Raw genomic sequence first — 15475 nt, forward strand, 5'->3', positions numbered from 1 at the left:
TTAAATCAAAAGAGGTGTATAGTGGCACATCGTTAATTTAGCGGGGGTAAGGCATTTATTGCCTATGTGTCGTCATTAAGGGTCAATTAAACTGCCAGCTGAGCAAACCAAAGAGAAACACAAGTACAAAACAAAACTGCCTGTTGTCACATATGTGTGTCTGTAGATCACCCTCATAACTCATCTTTGGTAAGCAATCCCTCCCTAGGATGAGAAGGGGTAATATCACTAACAGTATCATCTCTTTTTGTTCCCACTGTAAGGAGAAGAGACACAGTAACCCTGCTCCTTCCAGTCAGAGGCCTATATATCTGTAGCACTCACTGCAGGTGGTGTATCATTGTGGAGTAATACTTGACAGACAGAGTTCTACTTCAGACATGAGACATTTAAAAAAACATAGCAGCCCTTTGTTTTGTTTTGTTGCACTCTCCTTTGTTAATTCACAAATTGCACAGCCACTGCATATTGTGGCCACCAGGGTGTGCTCCAGCATCCCAAACACAAACATGAGTCAACAAGAGTTTTTATTGTTTGAAACTCTTCAGCACAACCTCAAGTTACAAAGCACCAAGGAATACAGCAATCTGCAAATCTTTGTCTTTGTTTCTCTCTCTCCCCATTACTACTTACTCTGCTTTTCTCCACAAGCTTCATCCTCCTTCCTCCAGACTGGCTCCTTGAGTTGTGGCAGGTACCTCCTTTTACCTTACACCTGGAAGTGCTTCCAGTGTTCCAAAACTCTAGCTCAGAAGCACTTCCTTGTGAGGTGAGAGCCCAACAAAGTAGGATTCCTCAAGAAACACATTAAGCTTACTTCCCCTTTGAAATCAGAAAATGTCTAGCACTGGTCTCAGCTCAGACCTGACAGAAACCAATGGACCCTGGGGCACCAATCTACAGGAAAGTGTTATTAGAAGTTGTTGTTGTTGATAAAAGAGCTGTGAGCAAAGAGTGAAATAGCACCAAACAACTCATCTACACACACATCACAAGAACAGCTGGAAGTAGGTGCTCTGGACTGATGAGTCAAATTTTGAGGTTTTTGGCTCTAACTGAAGGTAGTTTGTCAGGCAAAAGGCTGGAGAACAGTACATGGATGAATGTCTGCAAGCAACAGTGAAGCATAGTGGAGGTAACCTGCAGGTTTGGTGCTCCATTTTCACAAAAAGTTGTTTTTGATAAAACGTGATGGTCCATAACTGCTGAGAGTGCAGGCAGATTCTTATCCATAATGTAATTCCATCAAGGAGGGGATTAGCATACTTCACTAAAGTAAAGATGGATTTTAGAAGGGCAATTATTACATTAAATAGTTTTCAGAATTGTTTAACTTTAACAAGAATTCCTTTAAGAACTGGTGGTTTCCTTTGCTCAATTTGGTACCCAATTTTATCTTTAAATAACTTGTTTGGGCAATCATGTATGATATGAAATTAACCACAGATAGATAGATAGATAGATAGATAGATAGATAGATAGATAGATAGATAGATAGATAGATAGATAGATAGATAGATAGATAGATACTTTAACTAAAGGCATAGTATTAAATCACCAGCATAACCAGATGCATACCACTTGTCTCATAATATAAAATTTTAATGCATTCCTGTAGACAATTTAAATTCCACAGAATAACATTTTCCCACTCATACATTAAAATCACTAAACCTGCTTGCATTAATATTACACTACAATAATTCGACTTCAATAGAACATAATAAAATGTTTTACTGATAAACGTTCTGCACATGTTACCATTCTGTAAAATGTAAATGTTCTTTCCTAAATTGCATAAATTGAGGACACTACAGAGAAAATACAAGTCTCACCCAAGTGAGCAAAAAGAGAATAACCTACCAAATGAGCAGTGCAAAGCACACTATTGCGCTTGTATTTTTGGATGATATACAGTATTCTATTGGCTGTTCCCAAGTAATACTTAACTATAACTTAAGTTGACAACACACCTGATAGGTCTCTTTTATGAATTTACAGTAGTTTGGTGTGTGTAACAAATAACAAGGACTTGCTGGAAAATATAATGCAGTACAACAGTAGTACTTGACCTAAAAATGTAGTGGGAAAAAAGCAAAATAGCTCTAAATTTACTCAAGTAAAGAACAAATACTTGAAAAATGTACTTAAGTAACAAAGTAGTTCATTATTTTACACTTCTAGAAGCAAGTAAGACAGCCAAAGTCTGCAATGATACCATGACACGTTCTCCAAGAGGCCTGGAACAACCTACCAACTGAGTATCTTCAGAAACTGCATGAAAGTGGACATAAGAGAATTGTTGCTGTTTTTAAGGCAAATGGTGTGTGGATGTTAAGGGTTGCTGTTGTCCCTTAAACCCAACAGACACACTCTCTGGACACAAGTTAAAAGCACCAAGAAGTACTCTTTTAATTATTTCTTCTTTCCCGTGCTCCAAAGCACCTCCACCACAACAAACACAATCAATAAACACAATATTTCAATACTCTTCTTCTCCTCCACATCTCCCAGCAAGCTCCATCAACTACCTTCCAAATCCAGCTCACTTGCTGGGTCTCCACCAGTTCTTTATATAGTACTTGACTCGGAAGTGCTTCTGTCCTTCCGTCCACGTGACTTGTCAGCACTTCCGGGTCAGATGGAGAACTGTATTTTTCTTCAGGGCTATGTACACAGTAGGGACTCCCCAGTCTCCCTGCAGCGTCTCCTGGCGGCAACCACAGTACCCAGCAGGGCTGTGTTGCCGAACTCCAAGTCCCATAGTGCCCTGCGGGCATCTGGGGCACCACTGCAGTCCACCGAAGCTGCCATCTACTGTACTGGGAGAGGCAGTGTCCCTGATAAGCTGCCCTCCCCCATCCTTCCGTTACTGGGGTGTACCGGCCGGAAAAAAGTGCCAACCGTCCCTTACAGGTAGTCACACCAAACATTGTTTTGATTTGTTTCTTTCTTATTACTTCAATTTCTGTGAAGTTTATTGATTAGTAAAAACTGTTCATGGAATTATTTATGACATTTTTTTACTAACACTGATATATGAACAGTATATTTATTACATATGATACATAAATATATGCAGTCACGCATGTCCATCGGAGGGTAGACTTCTGGGCTCAGTTGAAGTATGTAATACCACTCTGGAACAAGAGAGAGCATCGTCACTAACATTTTCACCTGTTTGTACCTCCACTGCTCCAAGAAGATGACCAGTGAGGGCAATTAACTCCTCCCCTTAAAGTTGGGCATACATTTGAGTCAGACCAAAGGACAGAGCTTCTCAAAAAATATATATATATATATATATATATATATATATTTTTATATATATATATATATATATATTATTTTTTTTCCACATAATCTCAGATTTTTTTTGCTGTCCATATATTCAATGCCTCCTGTTCTTTGCAGAGTTTTTTTAAGATCTCAGTGACTCCTATGCTTTGACATCACATGCTAGTTTTTCAGTGCTTTCCTCAGTATGATTAGTGGGGCCTAAACAATGATTCAGATAGATAGATAGATAGATACTTTATTCATCCCAAGGGGAAATTCACATACTCCAGCAGCAGCATACTGATACAAGAACAATATTAAAGAGTAATAAAAATGCAGATAAAACAGACAATAACTTTGTATAATGTTAACGTTTACCCCCCCGGGTGGAACTGAAGAGTCGCAAGCCCAGTTGGCCCTTCCTCTCTACATCCCTCACCTGTAAGGCTTGAATGTTGTTGGCTATCACAAGTCCAAAGCAATGATATGGATATTGAAACTGAGAGATACCATCCATTTTCTCAGATTATATATTGCAGGGTCACAGAAAGTTAAAGCATATGCTCTAGTTTTTAAAGCTAAGGACTTTGAGAAAAAGTTAGAATACCTAGAAGAAAGCAATGAAAATCTAAAAGCATTGCACCTCAACAGGGAGGTGAATCAAACTCTAAGCAGAGGAAGGCAGCAACACCATCTATTGTGTTATTACATCAACATACTAGGAATATTCATTGAAACCTTAAAAAATTGTGCCAGGTTTTTTCAGCCAATCACCACTTTTGTCACCTACAAGCCACGTACCAGAGCCAAACATTTTAGATTTAATATTTATGATTGCTGAAGCATACATCACAACTAGGTAATGCGTATGACCCATCCTGTTAATGTATCAACCCTGTGCTTCCTGAATAACAAACTAATTACTGTAATTTTAGCTAGCATGGCAGGCCCAAGCCCTATAGATTTGCTGCCCTAGCTAATAGCCTTGAGTGTCTTATGCTGTGAACACTTCATTAGGTACATCTGCCTAACAACAAGCGGATCCACCATCTGCCCTTAGAATGTGGTCTCAGCAAGATGTCAAAAGTATGGGAGGGGGGTACTGGCACATGTGTCCCATAGCTTTAACAAATTAGTTGTCAGTAGATCTGCATTCTGCTATCTGGAATGGCTTCCTGTCTTCTGCCATATGCTGGGTCGGCCTTGGCGCCAATGACACTGAACTGCAATAGATCTTACTTCACTTTAAGTTCATTTTGTAGTTTTTCACAAACGTGAGTGTTGGGGTTGTCAATTGCTATATACTATCTGTGATAAGATAAGACAAATTGTTTGGTTTAATGTGCATCTTTTGGGATCAGCTCTATATTCACCCAGTAGTTTACCATAGCCTAACTACATATTTCTTTGCTGGTTTCCATTGGCTGCTTTTGTCAATCTTTAGTCTCCTATCAAATGACTGCCATTTTCTATATGTTTTGGAAGTGATGGCCCATTCTTGGTACACCGCTCTATGGTGTGAAAACCACATCAAGGTTCCTGTCTATAATGCACTTGTGTGAGTGCATCTTGCATACACTACAATGATATGTTCAAAGACATTTAAATCCTTACTCTTTAGTATCAGCCTACTTACTTTAAACAACACTGCCTTCACATGATACTGGCACTGACTGGACAGTCATTTATGCTGGAAGTGCAGGTGGACCTGATAAATTGACCAGTCAAAATTTGTTTCCACAGATTGTTAAACCAAAATAGCTGTACAAGCAGCAGCTAAAAAAGATATCAGTTCACAGACATATTGTATGATCGCCGTAATCTGGTTTGTCTCTACAAGTATTACCAGACGGAATGAACTAACTTGGAGCATGTCCACCTAGGGCACGACATGCCCTTGAATTTCTTTTGTATGGGGTGCCATTTAGGCCCAGGGGCCTCATGTATGTAATCTTGCTTAGATTTAATGATAAAATTTTCCTTTTGCTTACACTCACTGCCATTGAGAATTACCATCCTGTCTCCCTTCTGTAATTCCTGTCCAATACTCTAGAACACATAGTCCACTTTAATCCAGATTCCTGTCAATAATGCTCTTAGATCTGCTCGAGCTGCTTCTCTCTGCTCTGTCCTTATCCTCCTTGACCTTTCATTAGCTTTCAATACCGTTACCTAGTCCCTGCTTATCTCTTCTCTTGGGAAACTTGGGAATTAGCGGTCCTGCTTTAGACTGGTTCAATTCCCACCTCTCAGTCCAATCCTTTTGTGTCTCCTGGTCTAACTCCGTGTCTCTTACACGGAATATTTTTACAAGTGTGCCTCAAGGATCAGTGTTAGGTCCTCTTCTGTTTTATCTCTACATTCGCTCTTTAGCAGATGTATTCTGCCATTTCTTCTCATGGCTTCTCCTACCATCTCTATGCTGATGAAACACAGATCTTCCTCTCATTTCCCTTTTACAACCCACAGGTTTCAGCCTAGATCTCCAGCTGCCACTCTGACATCTCATCAACTTAAACTTAACCTTTCAAATCCAGATATCTTGTACTTGGCCTCTGGTTCTCATTCCTCAGATTTGTCTCTATGTATCACCTTTGAAAATGTCACCCTTGCACAATTAATCACAGCCAGGAATCTTGGTGTGGCTCTGGACTCGCCACTTTCATTCATCAAACATATATCTTCAAATACTTGGTCCTTTTTAACTTTCTTCATAATATTCAGAGGATCTGACCTTTCCTCACAAATCATGGAACTATTTGTTCAGGCACTGGTTCTCTCTCAGCTGGACTATCGTACCACTCTCCTGGTGGGATTTACTTCATCTATTATCCATGCAGTGGTGTGCTGGGGAGGCAGCATAAAGAAGAGGGATGCCTCACGCCTGGACAAACTGGTGAGGAAGGCAGGCTCTATTGCAGGCACAGAGCAATGGGCACTGAGCAGACTCCTGTCAATAATGGAAAATCCACTGCATCCACTGAACAGGATCATCTCCAGACAGAGGAGCAGCTTCAGCAACAGACTGCTGTCACTGTCCTGCTCCACTGACAGACTGAGGAGATCGTTCCTCCCCCACACTATGCGACTCTTCAATTCCACCCGGGGGTGTAAACATTAATATTATACAAAATTATTGTCTGTCTGTTATACCTTCATTGTTTTCACTCTTTAATTTAATATTGTTCTTTATCAGTATGCTGCTGCTGGAGTATGTGAATTTCCCCTTGGGATTAATAAAGTATCTATCTGTCTCTCTCTCTACCAGACCTCTCCAACTCCTCCAGAATAAAGCTGCTCAACTGGTTCTTTCGATTCCTCTGCTTTGGTCTATCCACTGACATCATGTTGCTGCAAGGATCCAGTTCAAAATTCTTGAATTGACCAACAGTTCTCTTATTGGTTCTACTCCTCAATGTCTCCAGTCATTGGTCTCTCCATAATTCCATTCATTCTTCCTCTGTCTATCTGCTGACCATTCCTCTTTTTGCCAGTTGTGCCAGGACGGGACCAATGTTTCTCTATTCTTGCTCCAAATATGTGGAATGATCTCTCTTTATCTATTTATACTACATCCAATTTAATTCTGTTTAGGTGTCTTTTATAAACATATCTATTCATTAAATATTTTGGATCTGCTTAGCTTTTCTCTTACAAGACAGCTGCTGTTGTACTAACAAAGAGTTTAGGATGCTTATTCTTGCCTTAGTCTAGTTGTAAGTTTAGTTGTATGTGTGATAGTTCTGCTCTCTTGTGCTTGTTTTTATTGTTTTCTGTAGCTTTGATGCCTGCATCTTCATTCCGTATGTATTATACCTTGCTTTGTAAGTCACCTAGGATAAAGGTGTCTGTAAAATAAATAATAATAATGATACTCAAAAGGCACAAACAGCATACTTACAAAAAATGGATTTACAAAACAGTACGTACATCGCTTGCCACACACTTCAAACTATGTGTTGTGGCAGTAGGGGGGCGCTAGTGCTCCCTTGAACTCTAAGGTACAACTCCAGACACTAGGTAAAAGTCCAAGACTCTTTATTTTCGTTTTCCACCGATGTGCACCAAGCACCTTCCACACTACTCATCCAAAACAACAATAAACCAAATCCTCCTCGCCCAGACACTTTGCTCCTCTTCCACCCAGCACAGCTCAGCGTCTGGACTGAGGCATCGTCCCTTTATAGCCCCTGACCCGGAGGTGTTCCTGTCCAATTAAGCCCATAGTTCTTTATTACTTCCGGGTCAGGGTAAACAGTCCTTTTCTTTAATCCGGGAGCACGTCGTTCCTTCCTGTCACATGACCATGACGTATTCCCGGGTTATAGGGCACACAAGAGCCCATGAGCCCCTCTACAGTGACTCCTGGTGGTCCCCAAGGTATCCAGCAGGGCTGTGTAAAAACACTACATAGTCCATAAGGCCCTGCTGGAACTCGGGGCACGATCCTGCTGTCGGGAGAGCTCCTCCTGGCGGCATGGGGGTGAGGGCCGGAGCACGAAGCCGGCAGTCCTCCACAGTGTATATGCATGAACTTTTCATGACTACTTGTCACCTTCCAAAAAATACCTATTTTAAATATTTATGCACTATTCGCCATATAAATTTGGCAATGTTCCTAAGTGATGCCTTTACTACAAACAGAGAACACGAAGTGAATGTGAATTTGAGGAATTACTGACATGTGCGGAGTTTAAGTTGGTGGCAAAGCACATTCACAATGTTACTAAAATAAGTAGTTTTTCTCAATTTTTTAAGGCCACAATGGAGCTGGATGGTGTCTCTGATGATTCTGAGGTGGTACACCAGTTCCTTGAAAGAGAGTGGTAGTGATAGTTGGTGACTCAATCAATAGGGGGATTGAAGCACAGGTTTGCTCCAGAGACAGAGAGTCTCATATGGTGTGTTGCCTTGCCTTCCGGGTGCACAGGTGAGAGACTACCTGGAAGAGTCTATAGGTTCTTAGCCAGAGCGGGAGTGGATCCAGTTGTCAATGTCCATGTTGGAACAAATCACATATATAAGGGTAGTCAGTCAATTATGCTATCAAAATTCAAAGAGTTGAAGAGAAGAACTGCCGAAGTAGTCTTCTCTGAAGTTCTACCTGTGCCACGCGCCAGTCCAGGTAAGACTGAGGAGAAGGCTTAACACCTGGATCAAATTTTGGTGCAGGGTAGAAGGGTATATACAGTAGGTTAATGGGGCATTGGGACTCCTTTTGGAAGAGATGGGACCTTTTGCACCATGACAGGTTACATCTCAGAAGCACCAATGTATTGGGGAGGCATATGAGTAGGTTAGTCAAGGATTGTTTAAACTAGGGAATGGAGGGGTAGGGAGTTTAGGACAGACCAGGTTTAGAACTACACATGGAGGAACAGACACTAGTGTAAAAACTAAAATGAATAGTAATGTCAATTCTAACCCAACATTTAAATGTAACAGGAATGATGCTAGAAGTATCAAAAATAAGGCAAGTGAGTTGGAGTTGCATGTAGCAGAGCATAATTATGATATTATAGCAATAATGGAAACATGGCTAAATAAAAAAGCTGGGATTGATTATAACATAGAGGGATACACATTTTTTAGGAAGGACATACAGAACAGAAAAGGTGGTGTTGCTGTTTATGTCAAACAGAATTTAAATGCAGGTCCTCTTCAGTTGGACAATGAGCCCCATCTTAGTGAGGACATGTGGCTTCGCCTGGAAAGCATTAGGGAAAGAACCCTTATTTTAGGAGTGTGTTATAGACCACCCAATGCAAACAGTAATTGCAAAGACTAAAATTGTTAAGTTTAACTTTGTTTAACTTTGGTACTGCAAATTTTGAGCAGATGCAGCAAAGTCTAAAGAGGATAGTCTGTGTTAAGCTTTTAAGGGTGGAGACACTCGAGGAGCTGTGAAACAGGTTTAAAAATGATTTACATGTAATATAGGATGGGTACCAAAATTTGGAATCAATAGGAAATTTAAATAAACTCTGCAGTGGGTTAATAAAGATTTAAAAAAAGAAGCTGCAAAGGAAAAACAGCTATGTAAGGCGTATTAAACCTAAAAACTCCAAAGTGAATCGTAGGGTGTATGAGAACATGTGGGCAACAATTAAGAAGGATATCAGGGAGGCTAAAAGACAGTTGGAAAGGAACATAGCAGATAAGGTGAAAGACGACCCTAAGAGATTCTTTCATTATTTTAGTAGTAAAAGAACAGTCAAGGAGTGGGTGAAGGGCATCAGGAATACTAAAGGGGAATTAAAAGATACAAACAGTGAAATAGCAGACACTCCAAACTTGCATTTTTCTGAGGCCTTCATAAGTAAGGAAGTGGATAACCTCTTAGCGGTAAACGGGACTACTAAGGAGGTTCTGAGTGATTAAGAAATCATAGAGGGAAAAGTACTGCTCAGATTAAATAGGCTGAAATCAAACAAATCACCAGGACCAGATAATATTTATTCTCAGGATTTTAAAGAGGCTAGTAAGTACATACAGTGGTGCTTGAAAGTTTGTGAACCCTTTAGAATTTTCTATATTTCTGCATAAATATGACCTAAAACATCATCAAATTTTCACTCAAGTCCTAAAAGTAGATAAAGAGAAACCAGTTAAACAAATGAGACAAAAATATTATACTTGGTCATTTATTTATTAAGGAAAATGATAGAATATTGCATATTTGTGAGTGACAAAAGTATGTGAACCTTTGCTTTCAGTATCTGGTGTGACCCCCCTTTGCAGCTTTTTGATCATTCCTGCACACTGGCTTGGAGGAATTTTAGCCCATTCTTCCGTACAGAACAGCTTTAACTCTGGGATGTTGGTGGGTTTCCTCACATTAACTGCTCGCTTCAGGTCCTTCCACAACATTTCGATTGGATTAAGGTCCGGACTTTGACTTGGCCATTCCGAAACATTAACTTTATTCTTCTTTAACCATTCTTTGGTAGAACAACTTGTGTGCTTAGGGTCGTTGTCTTGCTGCATGACCCACCTTCTCTTGAGACTCAGTTCATGGGCAGATGTCCTGACATTTTCCTTTAGAATTCTCTGATATAATTCAGAATTCATTGTTCCATCAATGAAGGCAAGCCGTCGTGGCCCAGATGCAGCAAAACAGGCCCAAACCATGATACTACCACCACCATGTTTCACAGATGGGAAAAGGTTCTTATGCTGGAATCTAGTGTTTTCCTTTCTCCAAACATAACGCTTTCATTTAAACCAAAAAGTTCTATTTTGGTCTCATCCGTCCACAAAACATTCTTCCAATAGCCTTCTGGTTTGTCCACGTGATCTTTAGCAAGCTGCAGACGAGTAGCATTTTTTTTTGGAGAGCAGCGGCTTTCTCCTTGCAACCCTGCCATGCACACCATTGTTGTTCAATGTTCTCCTGATGATGGACTCATGAACATGAACATTAGCCAATGTGACAGAGGCCTTCAGTTGCTTAGAACTTACCCTGGGGTCCTTTGTGACCTTGCCGACTATTACACGCCTTGGTCTTGGAGTGATCTTTGTTGGCCGACCACTCCTGGGGAGGGTAACAATGGTCTTGAATTTCCTCCATTTGTACACAATCTGTCTGACTGTGGATTTGTGGAGTCCAAACTCTTTAGAGATGGTTTTGTAACCTTTTCCAGCCTGATGAGCATCAACAACTCTTTTTCTGAGGTCCTCAGAAATCTCCTTTGTTCGTGCCATGATACACTTCCACAAACATGTGTTATGAAGAGCAAACTTTGATAGATCCCTGTTCTTTAAATAACATAGGGTGCCCACTCACACCTGATTGTCATCCCATTTATTGAAAACACCTGACTCTAATTTCACCTTCAAACTGCTAATCCTAGAGGTTCACATACTTTTGCCACTCACAAATATGTAATATTCGATCATTTTCCTCAATAAATAAATAACCAAGTATAATATTTTTGTCTCATTTGTTTAACTGGTTTCTCTTTATCTACTTTTAGGACCTAAGTGAAAATCTGATGATGTTTTAGGTCATATTCAGGCAGAAATATAGAAAATTCTAAAGGGTTCACAAACTTTCAAGCACCACTATATATAAACCCTTGACACATATTTTTAGGAAGTTACTGCACACTGGGGAGATTCCAAAGGACTGGAAAATGGCAAACATTATCCCATTATATAAAAAGGGTGACCAAGCAGATCCAATCAACTATAGGCGTGTAAGCTTAACATATTTCACAAGAAAATTAATGGAAAGAATTATTAAGGATAAGATTGAGCAGCACATGACAAGTACAGGAGTTTTTCTGAACTGTCAGTATGGGTTCAGAAGAGGAAGGACGTGTTTTACCAACATGCTGGAATTTAATGTGGAGGCAACCATAGGATATGATCAAAGTGGAGCATATAATATTAATTATCTTGACTTTCAGAAAGCATTTGATAAGATGCCACATGAGCGGTTGGGCATCAAACTAAAAGAAGTTGGACTTCTGGGTGATGTTTGTAGATGGGTGCAGAATTGGCTCAGATGCAGGAAGCAGAGTGTTATGGCGCAAGGAACCTCATTAGAATTGGCCGATGTTAAGATTGCATTTTTATGATTTTACATCTATTTTAAATATATATAAATGATTTAGGTAGGAGCTGGTTAAGTTTGCAGATGATACCAAGATAGGTGGATTGGCAGATAATTTGGAATCATTTAAATCGTACAAAACAACATGGACAGCATACAGACTTGGGCAGATATGTGGCAGATGAAATTTAATGTCAGTAAATGTAAAGTATTACACATAGGAAGTATAAATGTTAGGTTTGAATACAAAATGGGAGGTCTGAAAATCCCAAGTATATCTTATGAGAAGGATTTAGGAGTTGTAGTGGACTCTACGCTATCAATTCCCAAACAGTGTTCAGAAGTCTTTAAGAAGGCAAATACAATGTTAGGTTATATAATACAATGTGTGGAGTACAAGTCCAAGGCAGTTGTGCTCAACCTTTATAATGCACTTGTGAGGCCTCATCTGAAGTACTGTGTGCAGTTTTGGTCTCCTGGCTACAAAAAGGATGTAGAAGGGCTAGAAAAGGTCAAGAGAAGAGTGACTGGGCTCATTGCAGGACTACAGGGGATGTATTATGAAGAAAGATTAAAAGTTTTGAGCCTTTTCAGTTTAAGCAAAACAAAATTAAGTGGTGACATGATTGAAGTGTTTAAAATTATGAAGGAATTAGTACAGTGGATTGAGACGGTTATGTTAAAATGAGTTCATCAAGAACACAGGGACGCAGTTGGAAACTTCTTAAGGAAGTTTTTAGGAAGTTTTTCTTTACACAGAGAACCACTACCAGCTACCAAGTAGAGCGTCAGACACTAAGACTTTAAGGACTTTCAAAACTAATCTTAATGATTTTTTTTAGAAGAATTAAGTGGATAGGACTGGCGAGCTTTGTTGGGCTGAATGGCCTGTTCTCGTCTAGATTGCTGTAATGTTCTCATGGTAATAATCAATAAATTAGATCATAATGACACAATGGCACTGCTGTCTCATAGTTAGCAGCAGGGTCATGCGATCAGAGGAGGCAGCTGAGGAAGAGCCTCACCTGTCATCATGAAAAGGAAAAAATCCAATAACAAAATAAATTTGTACACTGGTCTGTGCTATAAATTTGTTTTCTGTATGATTCCAATAATTTTGATCATTTCTATAATCAAAATTGCAGAATTTGCGCATTTCCTGTTCAAATACAGGGGAGAAACACGAGGTTCAGCAGCAACTAGCCTCACCTCACCTCAGGCTGCGCTATCCCTCACACACTGGGTTGATGCATGGAATTGGCACGTGCCTGTTGCTGTCCCTCTGTATGTTGTCAATATAATATTTGCAGACACATTTATTATACACCCTCACTTTTCACAGTCTGGCTAATGTCTTTAATGAACATGTGTGTCATATTTAGTCTTGCTGATCAGACATAAAACTGCAGTGAAAAGGCACAAGGTGAGGCAGACAGTACTGTGCCGAAAGGAGCAGATGTGAGCCCAACAGGTGCTTGTTGTTGCTGTTCTTCTTGGCAATAATCTCCATTGAGGAGACTTTTAAAACTAAAGGAAAATAAGGAGGATTTTTACAAGAAAGTGACAGAAAGTTTCGTGGAGATTTACAAATAAAGGTAAGACCATAAACAGTTTTCAATTTTATAAAAAAAAATGGGACCAGACTAAGAAAAAAAACAATCCAATATTTAAAAACTTAATTTTGACCTTAAATAAAATATTCTTTTGTTTTTCTTGTTATCCTTTTGTTGAAGAGTTTGTATTAAAATTGATTAAAGCATCAGAATTAAAAGCATTTAAAAACAACTAAATATTTCAATTAAGGTTAAAACTGAAATCTGGTTTTTGTACACCACTCTATACTTTTATTTATATTAAATGAGTATGAATTGTGGAATTGCAACAGCAAATCTAGAACATGGAGGGTGCAGAGCAAATGCACTCTCTTCACTCTCTCTCGCCACTATAAATGTAACGTTCTTTCTTAGCCAAATATTTACCTTACCTATGTGTGTGTAAAGAATGCTGATGAAATATGAAATATAACCAGTAGTCAGTGTAGCCAATTGAATAGTGAATAAGCTACTCATTTGGGTTCATATATTTGTAAATCTGACTCTGAAGGAGTCAGTGCCTCACCAGCCATGAACCTCGCCACATGTCATTGGTTAGCAGTTTGGGGGGGTGTTATCTGGTGCTTCCTGTATGGAGTTTGCATGTAGGTCTGGGTGGGTTTGTTCCTATTTCCTCTCACATCCAGATGAACTGGAGGTCAACTGAAATTTCAATTATGATACATATTAGTTTATTGTTTCAGATTTAGTTTGAGAGCGGATATTTCAATGTATGTATTTTGTCTAGAGTATTTTCATCTTTTACACATCTGATATCATCTCCTGTCAGCAAAGGACAGATCCTCAAAAGTCTGAACAAGTGAATAAAGTGGTAATGGACATGTGCCCTGTTCTCATGCCTGCCTGTACAAACAGTTGCGTGGCAGTCTATTCAAATCTCTGTCACACGTCACACATACCACAGTGACAAAATACATAAAAAGCAAAAATGTGATATCTGTCTCTGATGAAGCAAATAAAACTGTCCAGCATTCAAATCAGTTTATTAAGTTGCGCACAAATGCTATGTTATGCATACAATTTTAACTTGTTGAAACAAGAAAGAGCTTATTTTGCCACAATTCAAATACATCATATCATGCGGTGTGAATACTTTCCGGATGCACTGTACATCCCATACAGATGACACGATGTAGCTCAAGGATGACTGAAAAATTCCAGACCAGTCAGCCAGTTCATTCTGAAATGCATCCATCTCCAAATAGTCTATGGTTGTTAAAACTTATGATGGAACAGACATCGCACGATTTCTGCATGATGGTCTCAGTAATGTAGAGACCAATTCTGGACAAAACTCCATGAAGACGGCTTTAGGAAGTCTAAATAAGCTAATAAGCCAGTCATCATCATGAGCCAAAAGACCATCATGATCGCTGAAAACACGCTCTTTGCATAGCCTGCAATAGGTGATATAATCAAAAGCAGCTAATGCTGTCATTGGCAGTAGTGGCCTATGAAGGGCACACCCTTTTTATAGACAGATTAAGAAAATGGATGGAAGGATGGACAAGCTTCCAAGTGGGAGATTTTATTTGAGTGCCTTTTCAATTGGTGCCTTTCAGTGGGACAATTTGGAGAACTGTTATCTGAATTTATTGAATCATGATTTATTGCTGACCTAATACTTCATGTCAATAAATAACACAAAAAATATAATTAATTCAGGAAAAATTGCCAGTTGGCAGTTAGTCGTGTTTTATTCTGAATTAGCCACATTACCTGTTAGGTTATTGAGTACATTTTAAAATATTTGATATCTCTTGTCTTATTTGTACCTTCTATATCCTTCCTTGGTATCATTTAACGTGTTTGAATCACTGTTGCCCAACAGTACTTTCTCAAGTGCATTCCCGTTAAGCTGTCTTCTCATATGACATTGTATATAAGGATGCTACTCTTCTACTTGATATTTATCTGTTTTATAAGATCGTAGAGATTAGTTTTTCTTCTTTGTACCTTAGTCTTTATATTATTACCTAATCTGGTTTTTCTTTTCTTGTAACTTTCTCTTTGACATCTTGTAAAG

Source organism: Polypterus senegalus, chromosome 2, assembly GCF_016835505.1.
Source record: "Polypterus senegalus isolate Bchr_013 chromosome 2, ASM1683550v1, whole genome shotgun sequence".
Taxonomy (NCBI): Eukaryota; Metazoa; Chordata; class Cladistia; order Polypteriformes; family Polypteridae; genus Polypterus; species Polypterus senegalus.